A 20,893-nucleotide genomic window follows, 5' to 3' on the forward strand; every position below is an offset into this window, starting at 1 on the left:
TGGCAGGGCTCCCTGAGCTCCATCTACTGTTTGCCTGGAAGTCTCTGTATCTGCTCCCTTAGTTGCTCGGTGAAGTCCCTCTGATGGTGACTGGGCAAGGAACCAATCTATGAGTAGGAACCAATTTATGAGTACAGAAGAATATCATTAAGAACAATTTTATTGACTATTTTTGCCAGTGGTGTTATGTTTGTTTCTATCTTAGGTTACTGGGCTATCCAACCTCCAATTTCTGTTGTTCCAGGAAGTTTCAGGCATGGTAGCTCTGTTGTGAGCCTCAAGTTAGATCAATCATTGGTTGGCCATTTACACATATTCTACACCACCACTATCCAAGCACTTCTTGAAGGTATGGCACGTTGTAGATAAAAAGGTTTGTGTCTGAGTCGCTGTCCTGTTCCCACCATTGGAAGCCTTGCCAGGAGAACATGGCCATAGAAACAACTAAGCAGAGATCATAGAGGCTCACAGTCTCAAGACTGAGGCAACAATAAAGGAGATTGCATGAGTCCATGTACTAGATCCTCTGAGTAAATATTATGATTGTGTAGCTGGTGTTCTTGTGGGACTCCTAACTGGGAGTGCAAGTATCTCTGACTTTTTTGGCTGCTCTTAGAACCCTTTTCCTCCTTCTGGGTTGCCTTGTCCAGTCTTAACATAAGAGTTTGTGCCTAATCTTTTTTCTTTGTTTGTTTTATGTAATTTATTATTAATTTTTTTTCCTTTTACATACCAACCCATGTTCCCCCTCCCTCCTCTTCTCCCACTCCCTCCTCCACCTATCCCCATTCCACCCCCATCCCCTCCTCATAGAGGGTAAGGCCTTCCTTGGGTAGTCCACATAGGCTGTCATACCATGTTGGGGACAGACCTAGCCCCTCCCCCCTTGCATCAAGGCTGAGTAAGGCATCACACCATAGGGAATGGGTCTAAAAAGCCCATCTGTGTACCTGTGATAAGTTCTAGCCCCATTGCCATGGAACCCAAAGACACATCAAGCCACTCAACTTTCACCCACATTCAGAGGGCCTAGTTCGGGTCCCATGCAGACACCCCAGCTGTCATTCCAGAGTCCATGAGCTCCCATTAGCTTGGGTCAGTAATTTCTGTCGTTTTTCCCATCATGATTCTGACTCCCCTTGCTCTTACAACCCTTTCTCTCTCTCTCTTCAACTGAACTCCAGGCTCTTGTCCAAGTGCTTGGCTGTGGGTCTCTGCATCTGCTTCCATTAGTTACTGAATGTAGGTTCTATGATAATAATTAAAGTAGACACCAACCTGAGTGCAGGACACTAAGAGGGACACACATGGGTTGCTCTGGGAAGGGGAAAGGCTTAAGATCTCCTGGGTAAACTGAGAGGTGGGGACAGAGGGGAGTGGATTGAAGGGGATGGGAGGTGGGAACATGGGGGAGAGACGGGGAGGGAGAACAATGAAAGAGGTATCTTGGCAGAGCGTACCATTAAGGGGATGGGGAGAAAGCTTCAGCGAGGGAAAACCCCAGGAACTCACAAGATTGTCCCCAGATAAGACTCATAGCAATGGTGGAGAGGATGCTTCAACTAGCCTTCCCTGAGCTTAGATTGAGGTCTACTCTAATTGTCATCATAGAGCCTAATCTTATTATATCTTGTTATGATATTTTCAATTGATATCCCTGGAAAGCCTGCTATTTTCTGAAGGGAAATGGGGAAGCAGAGGATCTGGGGCAGAGAGAAGATTGGGGAAACTGGGAGAAGTGGAGGGAGGGAAAGCTCCAGTTGGGATACAGAGAATTAAACAATTAGTTACATATGGATACATTCAATGTGGAGATCAGGATGTGGAGTTTTGCAGAAGCAAATACTGGCACCACAGTGTGAGAGCTCTCTTAGTGAAGACAGCAGTTGGGAAACTCCCAGTATAAAATATATGTTTGCTACAATGACCCACCTAGGCCACAGTTTAACTTAACTTCAGCCTCTTCTCTTTCCTGGAAAAGTGAAACACTGAATGTGCTGCTTAAAATCTGTGATAGGTATATAAAATGAACTTTTTTTTTTAATAAAAAAAAAATCCTGGCTCCTTAGACATCACTTGCCTCCTCTTTCTCAGGATCTCTAGTAGAATAACACAGCAAGAACATATTTTTTTTTTTTTATTTTCTGAACTAATGTAACAGACCACATATTCTTTCTGTTCTCACTCCTTAGTGCTTATCTACATGGCATTTTACTTTTTTTCACTAATGTGATAAATTATGTTACCCTCTCCCTTGTTATTTTATTTTATTTCATTTTTAAATTTGTCATGTGAATTTGTCAGAATAGAGCACGGTTGAACTGAGGATTTCTGATACTTGTGCTTCCATGTTTTCATACATCCCACTTGCATTAAGTACTTGTCCCAGTGATGGAAAAGTCATTCTATTAAATATGCAAAGAGAAAATACTTATTTTTAGAAAAAATAAATAGACACTGGCCTGGAGTAAGCACAAACATTACTCTTACTAAGTAAAACCTTTATGTAACTAAGCAGTTTTCTTCAAAAAGAATTGAAGAACTCATTACGACCTAAAGATATTTAAAAACCATTAAAATGACTTAAAGAGCCTTTGAAAATTTGCTTAAAAGAAAGCACTTCTGCTCAGAACTGAAAATCCTCTTCTTCCTTCTTTGTTTGCAGCAAATAAAATTTATGAAAAATTCTCATATTCACACCTAGTCATAATTTTCTCACTTGAAATCAATGGATTGTTGTTAATGCTGTTAAAATCTTCTGAGACTCAAAAATGTAGCTAAAAATAAAAGCACAACTTTTGTAGTAGTGTCTTTGTGTATGATTTGCAAAATCGTCAGCATTAACTCAGAATTTCAGAGCTCATCTGTTCAAAAACTTTATACTTGCTAGGTGATGTCCTGTATACTCATAACACCAGCATCTAGGTGACTGATGTTAGAGGATAACACTGAGTTTGAGGCCAGCCAGGGTTCATAGTGAGTTCATGTTCTACCTGGGGTCCATAAGATGACTCTGTTTCAAAAAGTGAAAAAAAAAAAAAAAAAACGACCAAAACATATTTTTACAGTTGAGAAGTAGAAGAGTTAAAATGAAGAATTTATTGGAGGAGCTTATCAGTAGATTTGAACAGGTAGAATAAGGAACCATGAATTTGGAGATAAGATAGCCAAAATATCCCTATCTAATGAGTAGAAAGAAATATATGATAAAATTTAATACAGTTGAAATAAGCCCAAGAAATAATTATGAGGAGCCATATATATATGTTTTCCCTAGTAGCTCTTTTTACTGAATCTTACCACACAGAACAAGTTGTCCTCAAACTCATAGAGAAGTTCCTGTCTCTGTCTCCAATATTCTGAGGTAGCAGGCATATCTGAGCAAACCCAGGATGAACAAAATATGGGTGAGTCTTCCAGAAGTAAAAGAAAAGTTTTTAAAGAATGCTGGAAGAAATCTGTATGAAGACATAAAACATAAATGAAATACATAAAGACATACAATTAAGAGGCTTATCAAAGACTGGTAAAAAAATAAAGTGATCGTCACCAAGTTCACAAACTGAATCCTGAAAACAGGAAGAGAGAAATGATGTATCACAACAAATTATCTGCAGTGAAATTAATAGCTGATTTCTCAGGAGCAATCATGGAAACCAGAGTTTGTGGATGATTAATAAAAGTATTAAAAGAATACCAACAACATTTAACAAAGAATGTCTTATCTCCTGAGAAGTATTCTTCATATAAAGAAAAAATTATACAGTCATAAGTAAACTTTCCAAGAAGGTATTTGCTAACTACAGACTTAACCAAAAATTTCAAGAGGAATCTGCCATACTGAAATTAAATGATACTAGATATTGTCAATTTGTTTGAGGAAACTGATATATCTACTAAGTTAACACACAGACAATTATAAAAGTGAACATTGCTATATTTTGTTAGTAGCTACTTTTATTTCCCAGATGGTTTATAAGACAAGTGTGCATATACTAACCACGACCTCACAAACTAAGCATAACTCCATGTTATTTGGCATATAACATAAAATGCAGTCCGTTATGATAAAAACACAGAAAGAAAAGCAAATTAACATATGAGAGATTGTTGTACTTTGTTGAAGTCAACTTGTTGCCAAATCAGTTTTAGTATATTATTGGGATATTAAAAGGAATCTTCTCTGTAATAAAAAGAAATTTTCCAGAGAAGAGGCAAAGTAATCTAGAGATGAGCAAAATTCTTTGTGAGAATCCATGCAGTCCATACTGAAAGTAGTAATAGTAGAGATGAAGAACAGAAGCCACAGCCAGGACACAATTTAGACTGAAGTCCATGACCAGTCCTGTATGGACACATTTGGGAATTTGTGCCTCATCATGAACTACTACACAAGAGAGGATTGTCATCACCTTTAGTAACTTAGCTCTCACGTTAAAGAACAGGCCATTGTTGTAGGTACTGGTGAAGCTGGGAAGCTTATGGCTTCAGAATCATTGCCTCATGGCAGTGTTCCAGGTGATAGACAAGGAAGCATCGCACATACTTCCTCTGGCCTCTCACATCACAGGAAGATCCTGACTTGTGAAAAATGTTTTCTGAGCATCAACTGAGAAGACTGGGAATGATTCAGAAAAACAACAGCACCTCACGTGACAAGGACAAACCTTGCATTTTACTACTATTTTTTAACAACATATAAAAATTCTCATTTTTTTTTTTCTGTAAAAGAAGTTGTAGTATGTGAAAGATTAATATGCAAGTTTGATCATTCTGAATTAGGCACATGGTGCCAATGAGGTAAGCTTTATACATGCATTGAAGCAGTTTTATTTTTTATTTATTTTTGGTCTTGTAGAAGCACAGTTTTAACAACGAAGAGATACAATATCTTACTTTGGAAGGGAGTATAGAAGGTATTTTGCTTTGTTTTAGCATGACCATAATTATGTGTGCATGTAGAATCCTAACCGTATTAGGTCAGTGCCAAAATATAAACAAAACAAAATGAAATGAAACCAAGACAAGCACACTGGAAAACTTCATTCCAGTGTCAGGAAGATTATTCATTGATAGTTCCTTCTCTGGGTTTCTAATTTTATTTCTTTCTGTCCTATAATTTATTATATAAGTGCTTAATATCTAGGCAGCAGCATTATATATAGCACTCTTAGAATTGGTTCCAATTTAAGTGTTCATCAGAGACTTAATTTCATTTCTATGCTGCCTTTCTATTGTTTATACTCTGTCTCTTTTGGTAGTAGCAGTAGCTTGCAATTTTATCATTTATCTGAAATAATGTTTAACCATCCTTATATGCTCAAAATATTCTCATTTTAAAAGCAGTATTATAAAGTCTTGGTGAATATTACTCACACAATTTTATTGTACATAAAGATTAAGTAAGTGGCACTATTTAAAGCATAGAAAAAAAAAATCAATGTCACAAAGATAGCCCATTGCAAGTGAAACCTTCTGCAGTCTTTGCTGAAGCATTTGTAGAAATGGACAGGCCATGAGCAACTTTGCATGCACATCACCTCCACTTACAACTGTAGTGATATTTTATTTGTACTGAAATGTGATCTTATTTGTATGTTAATAAATAAAGTGACCTGGGGGTCAGAGCTAATAGCAAGCCATAGCAGAGCTGGGCGATCATGGAGCATGCCTTTAATCCCAGCACTTGGTAGGCAGAGCTAGGTAGATCTCTGTGTGGTCAAAGATTCAGCCAGCATTGGAGACACATGCCTTTAAGATCTGGAGGCCTGTACAAACAGGCAGTGATGAGGCAGTCATGTGGTTGGGTTTACAACCAATGAAAAGGCAGAACAGAAAGTCTATATAAAGACAAACACTCAGGAAGTCTCTCTTAGCTGAAGTGGCTAGCTGCAACAGAAGGGTAAGGCTCTTAGCTCTGATCTGTTGGCTTTCTTCTTTGCATTGGTTCTGTGTTTCTTATTTAATAAGATGGTTGGTTACATCTACACAACTGTCCATCCTCTAAGAATTAATGGCATTTTCAGTTTTCATAGAAATGTAACTTTTTGTGGAAATTCTATTCTTCAGAATAAAGCATTTTTATTTGTCTTTTGATTCTCACAATCCTTACATTCTGAGTTTAAAATAAAATTTTAATAGATCAGCTTCAGTTTAAAAAATATGGGTGATCATAATATTGTTATGATGGCTCTTTGAGCCATCTTTCAGGAAATGTTTAGAAATAAATACCAAATTTATTTTCCAATTAGAATTTTCATGGCAGAAATGCAGATGATTTGTGGTTTACTTAAACATAGTTTCATCATTTCTAGCTGAAAGTTAAAATGGGAAAATATGCTATTCCCTGTAAATACAGCTACAAAACAATATAAAGCCATTGAATCAAACACTAACATTAAAGATTATGCTTGCAATTCCACATCATTTAACGATATTAATTTATCACTGCTTCTAAACCCCATGTAAAACAACAAAATACTTAATAGACTTAAGGGTTCTGACACTGTACATTGACACTGTACATAATTAATTCTCAAATAGTCACACTTGAAAATATAAATACATTTTCATGTAACAAAAGACAGAGAGACACACGTCTAAGGCATAGACAAAGTTATTTCTTCAAAATACATTTAAAACATATAAACATACATAATAAAAAACACATTTCTTTATGAAGTTTTATACAATTTCAATGTCACTATTGAATTTCAGTGGTTCTCATCTATTTAAAAATAAAGTATCCTAGAGTCTTCTTAAGTTATTTATGATAAAAATAGATATGCATGATTTAGATTGACTGATAAAAGAAGCATCTGTGAAAGAATTTTGCTGCAAATACATTGTGAAACTTAGATATTGGGGGCTAAGTGCATCAAATGTAATTTTCCTTAAGATCAATAAAAGTTTATAGAAGGTACATCTAAACTATAGACAGTACTATAAAGATAATCAGGATTTAGACTTTTGATTACAGAATACCATTCAAGATTTTATAGTTTTGCTTTTAAAATGAGAACATTTTGAGAATATAAGGACTGTAAAACATTACTTCAGCCTAATGGTAAAATTGCAAGCTACTGCTACTACAAAAAGAGACAGAGTATAATCAATAGAAAGCAGTATAGAAATCAAATTTAGGCTCTGTTAAGGCATTTGAACTGGAATCACTGCTAAGAGTACTAGATATAATTTCACTTCCTTAGTCATTAAGCATTCATATAATAAATCAAAATAGAGAATTACAGAATCAGAAACCCAAGACAAGAACTCTCAATTGATAATGCTGCTGACAATAAAATGAAATTTCCAGTATGTTTTTTTCAGTTTTTTTTTTTTTTTTTTGTTTTTTTTTTGTTTTTTTTTTTTTTTGTTTTTTTTTTTTTTGGTTTTGGTTTTCTTTGAGACAGGATTTCTCTGTGTGGTTTTTGTGCCTGTCCTGGATCTCGCTCTGTAGACCAGGCTGGCCTCCAACTCACAGAGATCCACCTGCCTCTGCTTCCAGAGCGCTGGGATTAAAGGCATGCACCACTGCCACCCTGCATTTTTCTCAGCTTTGTTTCATTTTGCTTTGTTGCTATTTTGTCACTGGGGAGGGAAAATACCCCGAGTAGAAATGGTATTAAATAATAATGCTAGTATTATGAATGAGTTGCATCATTTGTGTAGTTGGTCAACAGAGGTCCCATAGACCCTCCAAACATTACAGGGTATTTCCAATCTTATTGGTTTGCTACCATAATTTGACACTATGACCCTATTGCTGAAGATACCAACATGCTTTTGAAATAGAACATGGAGAAATTTAGCTGGTAATAAACTGGAATGTTAACCACATTGGCTAACATTCATAGTGATATAAAGTATGAGACACATAAATAGAGAAAAAAGTAATTATTAATTTCACATAGATATGAACCCTTTGTACTACAATAAGGACCTTCCTGCAAAATATGCCCACTGGTACAGTAGTGTCATGAGTGTTAATGGAAGTAACCAACATTTTTTTTTTAACTTAATGTCTGTTGCATGAAATGGAACCCCATACTTGCTACTATAAATGATGTCAAAATATGAGGCTTAATATGTCCTGGTTCTATGGGAAAAACCTACTACTATAATTCTGCTATACACACATAAGAGTAAAATGACTCCTAAAGACATATTGCTATATATGTAGATCAGTACTTGGCTCAAACATCATCAGAGAAGCTTCCTGCATTAGATGATAATGAACAGAGAAAACCCAAAAGCCAATACAGAGATAAGAGACTCAGAGTGCTTAGCCCTTGGTGGAATGTCTAATTATATTCTTCTCCTCAAGGTCCTTGGATGTGAAAAATGAGACAAAAATAGTTTATGAGCTAGAGGTGATTCATTATTTCAAGGAAAGAGCACTTTCAAGATGCAATAGGACAGATTCACATATAAACTAACAGAGATAGTGCCAACATCCACAAGACCTTGCACAAAACGCTGGCCAGGTGAAATCCCCATATGGAGAAGAAGTAGGTGTGATTTTCCATCCCTAACCAATAAGCTGTTTGGAATTGATAGCCACTGAAAGAAGAGGAAAATCAGTTCTCTTTAATTGGAGTGACAGTGTGACCACACTCCAGGGTAGGAGTAGTAGCAAATCAACATAATTTGGACTTTGATGTTGTTTGTGTTTACTTTTTATCATTTGAAGAAAGAGAACATGGAGTTGGGAGCATAAGGAGTTGGGGAAATTTTTGAGTGAACTTGGGGGATAGAAAAGAATAAATTCAAAATATGTTGTGCGAAATTAAAAGAATAAATGAAAAAAATTTTTATGTCAGTTAAAAATATTTCTTTAAGAACACACAGATTTTATTAACAGTTGATTGATATACAGCATTTCATAGATGACAAAATCATTTGATCTAATTGCTCAATATTTCAGTTTCTGTTAACATTATAAATTTGTGACATTCAGTTTTTAAACAGAATTCTTACTTATCTTGTCCAATTGTCTGTTTTAAAATGAGGCATAGCTTTATTTCCAGAAATAATATTTATCCAAGGGAAACAAAACATTTCCAATATTTAATTGAAACATTGATTACAAATACAATTATGTGATTTCTGTGAACATCAGTGATACATATCACTGGGAAATATTCTATGAATTGTGTTTATCAGTTCTTGCTTTACTATTATTTGAACTGATGCTCATGACTTCTAATCAAAATAAAATTAATCATAAAGGTCCTGCTCCTGCTCTGTATCCATCAATAGCAATTTTTCACAATATAGATTTTCCTTTTTCATAATCAATCACTTTATTTAGACACTAGTTTCTGCAGGCGATTAGAATAGTAATGCCTAAATTCTGTATTTTCCCCTAAAGTGTGTTAATTTTTATCAGTATAGCACTTCACAACACAAGTCTCATGCAAATTCTAATGAATGATTTCTGCCAATAATTAGTTATAATAAGTCTTAAGCCAAGAATGCATAGATTCATATAGAACAATTAAAGTCAGGCAAGTTTAGTTGGAATTTGCACATGGATGTTTGATAGCCATCCTTTCAGGGCTTCCAACTTGTTCTATGTCCTTGTCTACATTCTAGCCACTTAAATAGCATTAACTTCCATCTACTATCTTCAAGTCAATACTATGATGTTTTTGGAATTTCTAGAACCCTGATTTATGATACTAAAGTAGTTCAACAAGAAAAGAACTAGAAAAGTATGAAATTGACTTGTTTGAATATTCCATGAAGAATTGACCCATCTTCAGTTCCACTTGTATGTCCATTTCTCATTGTCTTCAAAATTTTAATGTAAAATCAAATATTTATTATTTCTATTAATATATTAGTTATTTTATTCCAAAATACCACTACTAGCAAAAGACTCTGTTATGAAAATCTATAAAATTGTGATTAGAGTGTAAATATGTAAAATAAGAAAAATAGTTGTATGATATGGCGACCATGTGCACACTGAACATCTTAACATGACAAACATATGGTCAAACTGGGCTGGGAGTATACCTCAATGGTAGAATACTTGCCTAACATGTACAAAATTGAGTACCATTGGAAAGAATAAGACAGCCATTATTTTCTCTTCTCCAATCTAGCCTATAGTTCAGACACAGGAATGGATGGATGGCTTAGTATATTGCCCAACTCCACCAATATCTCCATTCTTTAAGTGTACTGAACCATGCTATTGCTAACCTATACACTGAAGCAGTTACTTTGTTCTACTGTTTCCCAAAAAAAGAGCAAAGAAATAAAAACAATTGTTCTTAGCTCACTTAACAAGTTGTAGTCCCCTTTAGGGATCTCTTTAGGTTCACGTCTCATAAAAGTTTCTGCCAATACATAAAAACAATATCCATGTTGTCCTATTACCCATGTTCTATCTGTCAAGTTATATACATATACACTGTAATCATTTTTGTTACCTTCAAAGTAAAGTAGAAATGTAGAAAATATTTCTGGATGATGAAATTAACCTCATAAAAATATAGAAATCCTCAGTGTATAATAAATGTGAAAAAGAACAGTTAAATTAATGAATGAATGAATGAATGAATGAATGGCATTCTATATGTCACCAAAACATACTGCTCAAAAAGAATGGTTGTCTGGTAAATTTAGGGTGATTGGAAATATTTATTAGGGGTTAAATATTGCTTCTTAAAGTATGATTTGTAAGTAGACACTTATTCCATTTATTTGGAAAAAAATTACCATGGTTTGAAAAAACAAAAGGAAAAGAAATTAATACTTTGCATTATTTATAAGATGTAATGAACTAATTATTTTATTTGAAAGATCAAATTCTTCTAATCTATATTAATTCAATAGGCTAGGGAGCTTCAAATGGTTTTAGAAGGACTTCTGAAATCTATAATAATGATGTAAATGGCGATAAGTATTTTTGTTAACTTTCTGGAAGCATTATTTCATTAATTCTAAATTAAAGAGACTCAATCTCAGAAACAAAGAGTAAGGGAACTTTGAAGAACAAAATGAAGGGTTAGGGCACAGATTAGCATTTCTGTGAATGGATCAGATTTTATTCAAAGTAAATTTCTCTTTTTTTGTGCTTTATATTATGAACTGACTTTTCAAGAGAATTTAATGAGAACACAGAAATAACATTAGAATTGAACACACAAGAAATTACTACTGTGAATATCTCTGTAATTAACTTTTTTTACATTTTTTACATTCTTTTTTAATTAGTTTTTCATTTTTTACCACAGTTTCCCATCTCTCCTCTTCTATTCCCTCTTTTTGCCTCATCTCTGCTCTCTGCCTCAAATCACTCCTCCTTTGTTTCTGTTCAGAAAGAAGCAGGTCTCACATGGGTATTAACAAAGCATGGCATTTCAAGTTGAGGTAGGACTAAGCTCTTCCCTTTTGTATTGAGGCTGTGTGAAGCAATCCAGTATGAAGAATTGGTTCCCAAAGGCCAGCCCATGTGTTAAGGACAGACCCTGATCCCACTGCTATGAGTCTCACAAACAGACCAAGCTACACAACTGTCACACATATGTAGAGGGCCTAGGTTGGTCCCATGCAGGCTCCCTAGCTGTTAGTCCAGAGTGTGTGAGTTCCAATGAGCCTAGGCTCATTGTTTCTATGTCTTCCCTTTGTTTTTTTAGGGTTATCTCTGGCTCATACAATCCTTCCCCTCTTTCTTAAACAGAATTCCAAGAGCTCAACCTAGTGTGTAGCTGTGGATCTCTGCATCTATTTCCACTAATTACTAGATGAAGGCTCTCTGATGACAATTAGGGTAGTCACAAATCTGATTACAAGTCATGGCCAGTTTAGGCACCCTCTCCACTATTGCTAGGAGTCTTAGCTGGGGTCATCCTTGTGGATTCCTGGGAGTTTCCCTGGCACCACTTTCTCGCTAACCCTAAAATGCCCTCCCCCATCAAGACATCTCTTCCATTCTTCTCCCTCTCGGTCCCACGCCAGTTTACCCAGAAGATGTCTTCTATTTCCCTTTCCTAAGGAAATCCATGTGTACCTCTTTGGGCACTTTTTGCTTTTTATCTTCTCTGGGGTTGTGGATTTTAGCATGGTTATCCTTTACTTTACAACTTTAACCACCTATGAATGAATACATAGTATGTTTGTTTTTCTGGGTTATGTTACTCAGGATGATTTTTTTTTTCTAGTTCCATTCATTTGCCTGAAAATTTCATGATGTCGTTGAGAAAGTGTGAAGTAGCCTTAAATTCTTTGGCACAGCAGACAACTTCCTGAATAGAACATCAGGAGCAAGACACCAAGATTGACAATTAATGCACAGGACCTCATGAAACAGAAAAGCTTTTATAAGGCAAAGGACATTGTAAATAGGACAAAATGGCAGCCTACACAATGGGAAAATGATTTTAACCAACCCTGCATCTGACAGAAGGCTGATCTCCAAAATATATAAAGAACTATAAAAAAGACATCAACATACCAAATAATCCAATTAAAAATGGGGTGCTGGTCTAAACAGAATTCTCAACAGAAGAATCTCACATGACTGAGATATACTTAAAGAGTTATTCAACATCTTTAGCCATCAGGTCAATGAAAATCAAAATGACTCTGAGATACCATTTTATTCCTGTCAGAATGGCTAAGATCAAAACAATTAATGACAGCTTATGTTGGAGAGGATATGGAGTAAGGGGAACACTCCTCCACTGCTGGTGGGAGTACAAAAATGTACATCCACTTTGGAGATCAATATGGCAGTTTCTTAGAAAATTGGGAATCAATCTACCTCAAAACCCAGTTATACCAATCTTGGGCATATACGCAAAGTATGCATAATCATACCACAAGGATACTTGCTCAACTATGTTCATAGCAGTGTTATTCATAATCACCAGAACCTGGAAACAACCTAGATGCCCCTCACCCAAAGAATGGATAAAGAAAATGTGGTACAATTACACAATGGATTATTATTCAGCTGTAAAAAAAACAATGACATCATAGAATGAACGTATTCAAAAAGTATGACTAAACATACACAATACTATGATCATTTTTATATAATGTTTAGTATTAGAATTTTTAAAACAAAAATATAAAACTGACTTTTAAGGACTGTTCATACACTTACTCTAAGTAAGACTCAAGGTGAAGCCAAAGTCTGGCCAAAATGAAATGTCCAACCTTCTAAAATAAAAAGTTCTTAGATTTTCATTCAAATGTGAATCTCAGGATGGAGATTAGAGTTAAGAGACTCTTCCTCTTAAGTGTGAAGCTCTGAGTTTGACACTCATTATCACAAAACAAAGAAACTTAATGTTTTACAAATACCAATCATATTAGTTTATCTTCATTTTAACTGCAGTAAATCCATCCTAATGAAATTATCCAAAGTTTGCAAAGACAAATATCTTATGTAGCAGATGTTGTCTAACTTGACAGTACAATTAAAGTATTTATTATTCTCATTCAAACAATTTGGAAATTAAAACATAATTATACCATTACCCCTCTTCCTCCCTCCAACTCCATGCTTCTCTTTTTGCTTTAATTGTTGTTAAGCACACACACACACACACACACACACACACACACACACACACACACAATCGACTCAGTTTTAATATTACTTGTGTGTGTGAGAGATTTCAGAGCTGATCACCTGGTATCAGATAATCAATAGGGGGACTCTTTCCTGGGGAAGACTATTTTCTCCTGTTTCTCCCTTGATTTCCTCTAGATTTTATCTAAGAGTAGAACCATCTAAGATTCCTCCCTTACACGTTAGAGTGTCTGTTGGTATTTTCCTTGTTCAGATCTTGTCAAAGCATTCATGTTGTGTCATCCTGTGAATAACACCACTAGAAAAAGAAAATCTGATATTTTAACTTTATGTTAAATTCCATCAATTTTCTTTGCAAATCTATGAACAATTTTGTTTGTAACACCATTTTTAAATAACTAATTCTCATTATTTGTGCCACTAAGAAACTCATTTCAAAAGAATATTCAAGTGACTTAATCCTTCCTATTGGAAATTTCTTACAGAAGGACCACAATATAGGTATGATCAGCATATTCTTAAGCTTGGGAAGTTCACTTAGGATTCCATGTAAGTCAGGGGATGCCTTCTCAACACATTACCTTATATTTCTAGGCACCAGAGAAATCAAGAAAACTCACAACACTGTCAGAGAGTCCCTTGGAGATTTGTTGTGCAACATGTTTCTGGACTGATTGTATCCTCTGGAGTGTGTTTCATAATGCTATCAGTATTTCAGTTGTAAACAAATACTTCTGCTGCTGTCTTTAATAAGCCTCTAAGAGAAATGAAGCTAAGACTAGAGAACTGTCTTCAATGATTCTTTTTTTAAATAAGCCAAGTGTTTTCACTAATTTCTGACATTGATGAAAGGAAGTCTCTTAACCTAAAAATGGATTTAACAGAACCTCAGAGCACTGAAGCATTTTAGATTATGTAGCATAGGAAACTACCCTGCTCATGTACACTGCAAAGATGATGAGACATATTCATAAACTGATCTCAAATGCCTCATTTAAATAATATGTGCTACATATATCAGCATTCTTCATAAACATTGTGATACTCTTTATTTTTAAATTATTATTTATTTATTTAAAGTGAGAATGAGGGAGAAAGAGTGGTGTGTGTGTGTGTGTATGTGTGTGTGTGTGTGTGTGTGTGTGTGTGTGTGTGTGTATGCTAACATATGCACATGCCATGGCTTATATCTCAAGGTCAAGGACAATTTTCGGCAATCAGATCTCTACACTCATTCTACTATGTGGGCTACAGGGCTTAACTCAGGTTTTCAGGGTTTTATGGCAGGTGGCTTTACCCACTAAGGCATTTTACCATGCTGATATCTGTGTTATTTGTAGCAGAGAAGTCCTATTTTATTATTCGTGGATCATACTTCATTCATCATGTATAATTTTCATAGGTCAACATTAGAGTCACATTGGTTCACTTTTTTATTTATTTAAATGTCTTTTTTTTTAAATTTTACATACCAATCCCAGTTCTCCCTTACTCCCCTTCTCCCACCCCATCTCCCCCATCTCACCCCCCATCCACTCCTCAGAGAGGGTGAGGTCACCCTTAGGGAGTCAACAAAGTCAGGCATATTAAGTTGAGGCAAAACCAAGCCCTTTCCCTGTGTCAGTGCTGGGTGAGGTATAGTCTTGGTCCCACTGCCAGGGGCTCCCCAGACAGATATATCCACATAACTGTCATCCACAGTCAGAGGGCCTAGTTCAGTCACGTGCATGTTTCCCAGGTGACAGGCCAGAGTCCATGAACTCCATCAGCTTGCATCAACTGTCTCTGGTTTTCCACATCATGATCTTGACCTCACTTGCTCCTGTGATCCCTCTTCCCTTTCTACACCAGAAATCTAGGAGTTCAGCTCAGTTCTTGGTTGTAGGTCACTACATCTGTAAAAAACAATGAAATCATAAAATTTGCAGGTAAATTGATGGAACTAGAAAGAATAATCCTGATGTAATCCAGACCCAGAAAGTCAAACACAGTAAGTACTCACTCTTAAGTGAATATTAGTTGCAAAGCAAGTGATAACCAGGCTGCAATCCACAACCCAGAGAAGCTAAGTAAAAAGGAGGACGCTAAGAGGGACACAAATGGAGGGCCCCAGGAAGGGAAAATAGTTAAGATCTCCTGGGTAAACTGGGAGGGAGGAGTAGATGATAGGGATGAGAGATGTGAAAAGGGGGGACTGAGATGGCCAAGTAGAGGAGGGATGGAGAGGGAGAGCAATGAAAGAGATATCTTGGTAGAGGGAACCTTTCGGGGATTAGGGAGAAACCTGGTGCTAGGGAATTCCCCAGGAATCCACAAGGATGACAAAAGCTAAGACTCCTAGCAATAATGGACAGGGTGCCTGAACTTACCTTTCCTAACAATTAGATTAGTGACTACCCTAATAGTCATCATATAATCTACATCCATTGGTTCATTTTTTAACTAGAGTTCCATTTGTTGCCATATAGTTCAGCTAATACTTTTCTAATCTCCAGCCATTTCTTTTTCATACAAATCAGTCTTGTGGAAGCCTCCATCCACAAGCAGCAAAGACTGTTCTCTGCATCAGGGTCACCATAGATGTCTTCTTAAGGCAGCCCTGGCAGACCTTCCATTGTGTAAAAGAAATTTTAGAATCACAAAGATAAGAGCATGCCTTTGATCTATGTCATCTGTGGACAGATCTTAGCAAGAGACACTGTGTCTGAAGGAAACTAAAGGCTTCAGGCCCAGATGAGCAAAGATTGTGAGACCTTAAGGTATTCTGAGTTCTCCTTGCTTGATTCACTTCCAGGAGGCCAATAAATAAATAAATAAATCTTCCTGACTGGAATTCAAAGGGAGCTTAACATATTGCGGGATGCATAAAAGACAATACAATGTATCCATGACATTGACTGACTGACAACAAGGCCATGTTTTGACTGAATAAACTAAAGTATGGTATAATGATTGTATCTTGTAACAAGTAAAATGAAAATCATTAGAGAGGGGCAGGCCTACTGTAGTGTCATTAGCAATATTTGTGGAGATACAAAAGATAAATTAGTTACTTGATTAAAAAATTTCATAATTATGTGCCTGACTAAAAGAAAAATAAGCAAACAAACATCCATGTGAAGTTTTAATATTGTAAGGTATAGACTTAGAAAATACAAAATGTACCCATGTTCTTAAATAAAATCATGTTTTTTTTAAACAGGTTAACACAAATTTAGTATAAGGAATTAAATCACTTCATGTTTCTGATTTGGGAGTTTTCTTCATTAAATTTGTTGGTCTTTGACAATTCCAATGTATTAACCGTGAAAGTCATTTTTTTTTTTTAAATCTGGCAATAGTTGTTTGAGAGTGTTTGTCCACTAAGATGCCAAAAAGCACCAGCAAAGTCTCCCCTCACTCCTCCTGCTGGGAGTGCTGTTCCTGACATGTGGAAAGCTTGTGATTTGGAGCCTACCATGAAGAATTAAAGACCATAAAGCCTTTCAGGGCTATCATGGATGATAGACTTTTGTGTTACCATTTGTGGCTTTCATTCACTGGCCTCCCTGTTGTCCATGTTGCTTTTTAGCAGCTCAAGTGTCACATTAGCTCAAGGTGCTAAAGCATTCTAAAAATAAAATCTAACTTCCATACCACAGGAAAAAGTTTCATCTCTAAACTAAATTTCTATTTTACTTTTGTTCTAACTCACTTATAAAATGTTTTACTTATAATAAAACATTTCAAATATGTGAAATAATTTGGACATTTTGAGTGCTACTTTCTATGTTGAAAAACTGAGTTTGGTATGATAGTGATAGCTCGGAAAAAAACCAAAATGAGACACAGGCAGATTTTGATTTTTAAAGTAGCCACAGAAAAGCCATTGGTCAGGCCCTATGACTGGGCTCTGGAATGAGCTGCTGAGTAGAAACTTCACTTATTACTCAACTGGAACAATTCTTTGTAGTGAAGTTTAACTTTGTATTTATTAATTCACATGTTATTCAAAATTACATAAGGCAGTGTGGTAATGATGGAGACTATGGGGTGATTGGGAATGGAAGATTATAGAATTAATAATGGTAGGAAAGGCGGCAGAGTGGAGTCACCATAAAAGACAACAGCATTGTCTTTTTATGATTCACTGGAAATATACTTGGAGAAAGAGAACTTTCTTCATTATATCAAGAAAATTTCAGGAAAACCTTATCTGAGGACATTGTATTTAAATTGAAACTTGAAGTATAAATATGAACAAATTCTTTAAAAAGAGTAACAATATAAGCTTTGTCAGAGAGAAAATTGTGTGTGTGTGTGTGTGAGAGCATACAGAACACACACACACACACACACACACACACACACACACACAACTACATTTGAAAGAGTGGGAATTTCAGAGAAAAAGTGGCCAGAATACCATGGAAATATCTTCTGGAGTACTGCAGGCCACAGGATGATGCTTGACGATTAACCTGAATGCAATTGTAAACCCTCAATAGATTTTCCTGTGTAATTCCACTTAAAAGGACTATTCTGGATTCCTAATTGAAGACAAAATAGGATAGGAGAAAACAGTAAGCAACAACAATAGGCATTTGCTTAGGTCTGGGAAAGAAAACTGAAGCTGATTGACAAAAACAGCAGGTTTGTCACATAATTTGGAAGAAGAAAAACAGAATTTGCTGGAAAATTGTTTTTGAGGGAATGGGCAAAAACATAAAAGGGTAGCTCAGCAGTTTCATGCATGATGGGGCATTCCAGAGACTACAGAATGAACTGAATTCTGTGATAACTGAGCTGGACACACTGCAGTTCTAATCATTCTAAGTCACAGGCGGTGCTCTCCTCAGAGATAATCAATTGCCCTTCTTCATTATTTTAATTGTCTCAAGGAGCATAACATGAATTATCTGACCCATATATTTATTGTTCATTTTCTGCCCTGTATTTTAAAATATGAAAGCCGTCCTCCCATAAATTAACCATGTAAATACTGAGTGTCATCAGACAAACAGCACAGTGCTTGTGTCTGCTTTTCATTTACCCTATTTTCTAACCATGTATAAGCAAATTGTTTTCATAGTAATTTTATTTTTCAGATTTTTAAACTACATAAATCATAGAGTGAAGATCCCAAACAACAGGTTATGCTCACAAACAAAGCATAAGCCAAAAAACAATGATAACAGGGTAAGTTATTTCACAGTCACCCATGATAAAGACTACAAGACGGCCCATTAATCCCAGCCTCCTTGAGTATAACCTGTGGATAGCCAGTCTCCTCCAAGCCTGGACTCTGTTACGAAATGAATACTCCAAAAGTGATGCTATGTAACTCCTAAAGGTGTGTTATTTAAAACAATGACTTTTCATGTCTGCTTGATCCGAATCCCAGGACTGGCTTGTATGGCATGTACTAGATCTATATCATGGGGAAACAAGGTGTATTTAGAATAGCCTAGAAAGTTGATGGTGGCACATGCCTTTAATCCCAGCAAGCAGGAGCTAGAGGCAGGGGGATCCCTGAGTTTGAGACCAGCCTGGTCAACAGAGCAAGTTCTAGAACAGACAAGACTACACAAGGAAACCCTGTCTTGAAAATAATTAATTAATTAATTAATGAATTAATTAATTAATTAATTAATGTAAAATAGATAGAAATAGAATGACCCAATATGTTGCAAGATATCCTAAAGCCATGTAAGCAGATTCAGAGTCAGGATCACCATCCCTCCATAAACTTCCAATCTGCAGCTTTGACCAGATGAAGAATGAAGACTAAAAAATGCTGAAATCATTGCACGAGATACACTGTTTCTAAATACTTAGCTTATTGGTAATAAATGTTTGCTGTTTTAAGATCACTCCAAAAATTGGGGATATTGTTAGGATTATTTATGGTAAATATCAGGGCAGTAGGAAATTAATGCAGTACTCTTCCTAAAGAAGAGAGAGAGAGAGAGAGAGAGAGAGAGAGAGAAGAGAGAGAGAGAGAGAGAACAGTGAATTTTCCCAACTGCAAGGATTTTGATATTCTGAACATAATAATCAGACAAATATCAATTTCTTTTTTCTTTGAAATGTAATTGTGTGAAATGTTAAATAGGGTCCTTTGCTTCCTTCTGGGTCTTCCTGATAAATCAGGATTCTATCATAGTTTATGTCAAGATGATGCAAAGGGAGGTGTGAAATCTCACAGATGATGAAAATTTTCCTTTGGAGGGACTGAATAGCAGATCATCTGGGAAGGAAGTGTTAGGGTTCTCTAGCCAGCCTGCAGCAGTAACTATGAAAACTAAAGAAAATCACAGTTAATGTATGAACCCGAGTCATGGTGCTAAATTCTTAAGAAGGAAATTGAAATATAGATAATGAAGAAACAAATGAGGCAATATACAATGTTGATCCTGAACTGTGTGCTTTCAACTAAGTGACTATACAGTACACAGCAAGAAGACAGCAAGCTGCAGGTCAGAAAAAGTGCTGAGCAAAGATGTGCTGTGCCCACAGCTCACTGGGATTCGTAGGATCCAGAACTATGAGAAACATATCAATGTCACTTAAACCCTTAAGTTTATGGAGTATTTATGAAAGGAGCTTGAGTGAATTGGCAGCATTTAGAAAGATTGCCCTGAAACACAAGGTCTACAGGATGATCTATGGGGGAAAATAGAGGTTGTGGTGGTTTGGAAAATATATGAGGGAATTTCCTCAAAGGACTCACAAAGAATATTTGCAGAGAAGCTTATTTACTTTACCTTACTACCTTATTTCTACTGCTGATGCCTCACAGTGAGACACTGCCGAGTAATGGAGGCACATTTAGTTGTGCCCAGCAGCTGGTTCAAAAAGCAAGGAATTAGTGGGCTGTGCTTTTCCTGAGAATTCTCTCCTTGGCCTGATGTGGACCATGTGTCTGTATCACATGGACATCTCTCCATGCCAGTGCATCCCTGGTTAACAGGTTGGTCTCTGTCTCTATGTTGTCTCTTTGATCCTCCTTTTCTTCTCAAAGCCCTGGGCTTGCTTGACTTTATGTGCCCTTAATTACTTCTCTTAAGGTCATGTCTTCAAACACATTCACTTTTTAGTTCCTAGGGTTTGCTCATCAACATAGGCATTGTAGAGAAACACAATTCAGTTCTTAGTATCCACTCTTCTCAAAACAATTAGTGTAGGATAACTTGTCTTGTGTCATAGTGTTTATGTAGCACAGTGGTCTCATGAATCTTGGAAATGCTGAGAATCCAGGAACTGTTAATGAGGCTTTAGTCTGGAAGGTTCCTGGAGAGTGACTGGTGTTTGAGTCCACATTTGAGGACCAAGAGAGCTGGAACCTAATGTCAGTGG

This window comes from Peromyscus leucopus, chromosome 3 (genome assembly GCF_004664715.2).
Source record: "Peromyscus leucopus breed LL Stock chromosome 3, UCI_PerLeu_2.1, whole genome shotgun sequence".
Taxonomy (NCBI): domain Eukaryota; kingdom Metazoa; phylum Chordata; class Mammalia; order Rodentia; family Cricetidae; genus Peromyscus; species Peromyscus leucopus.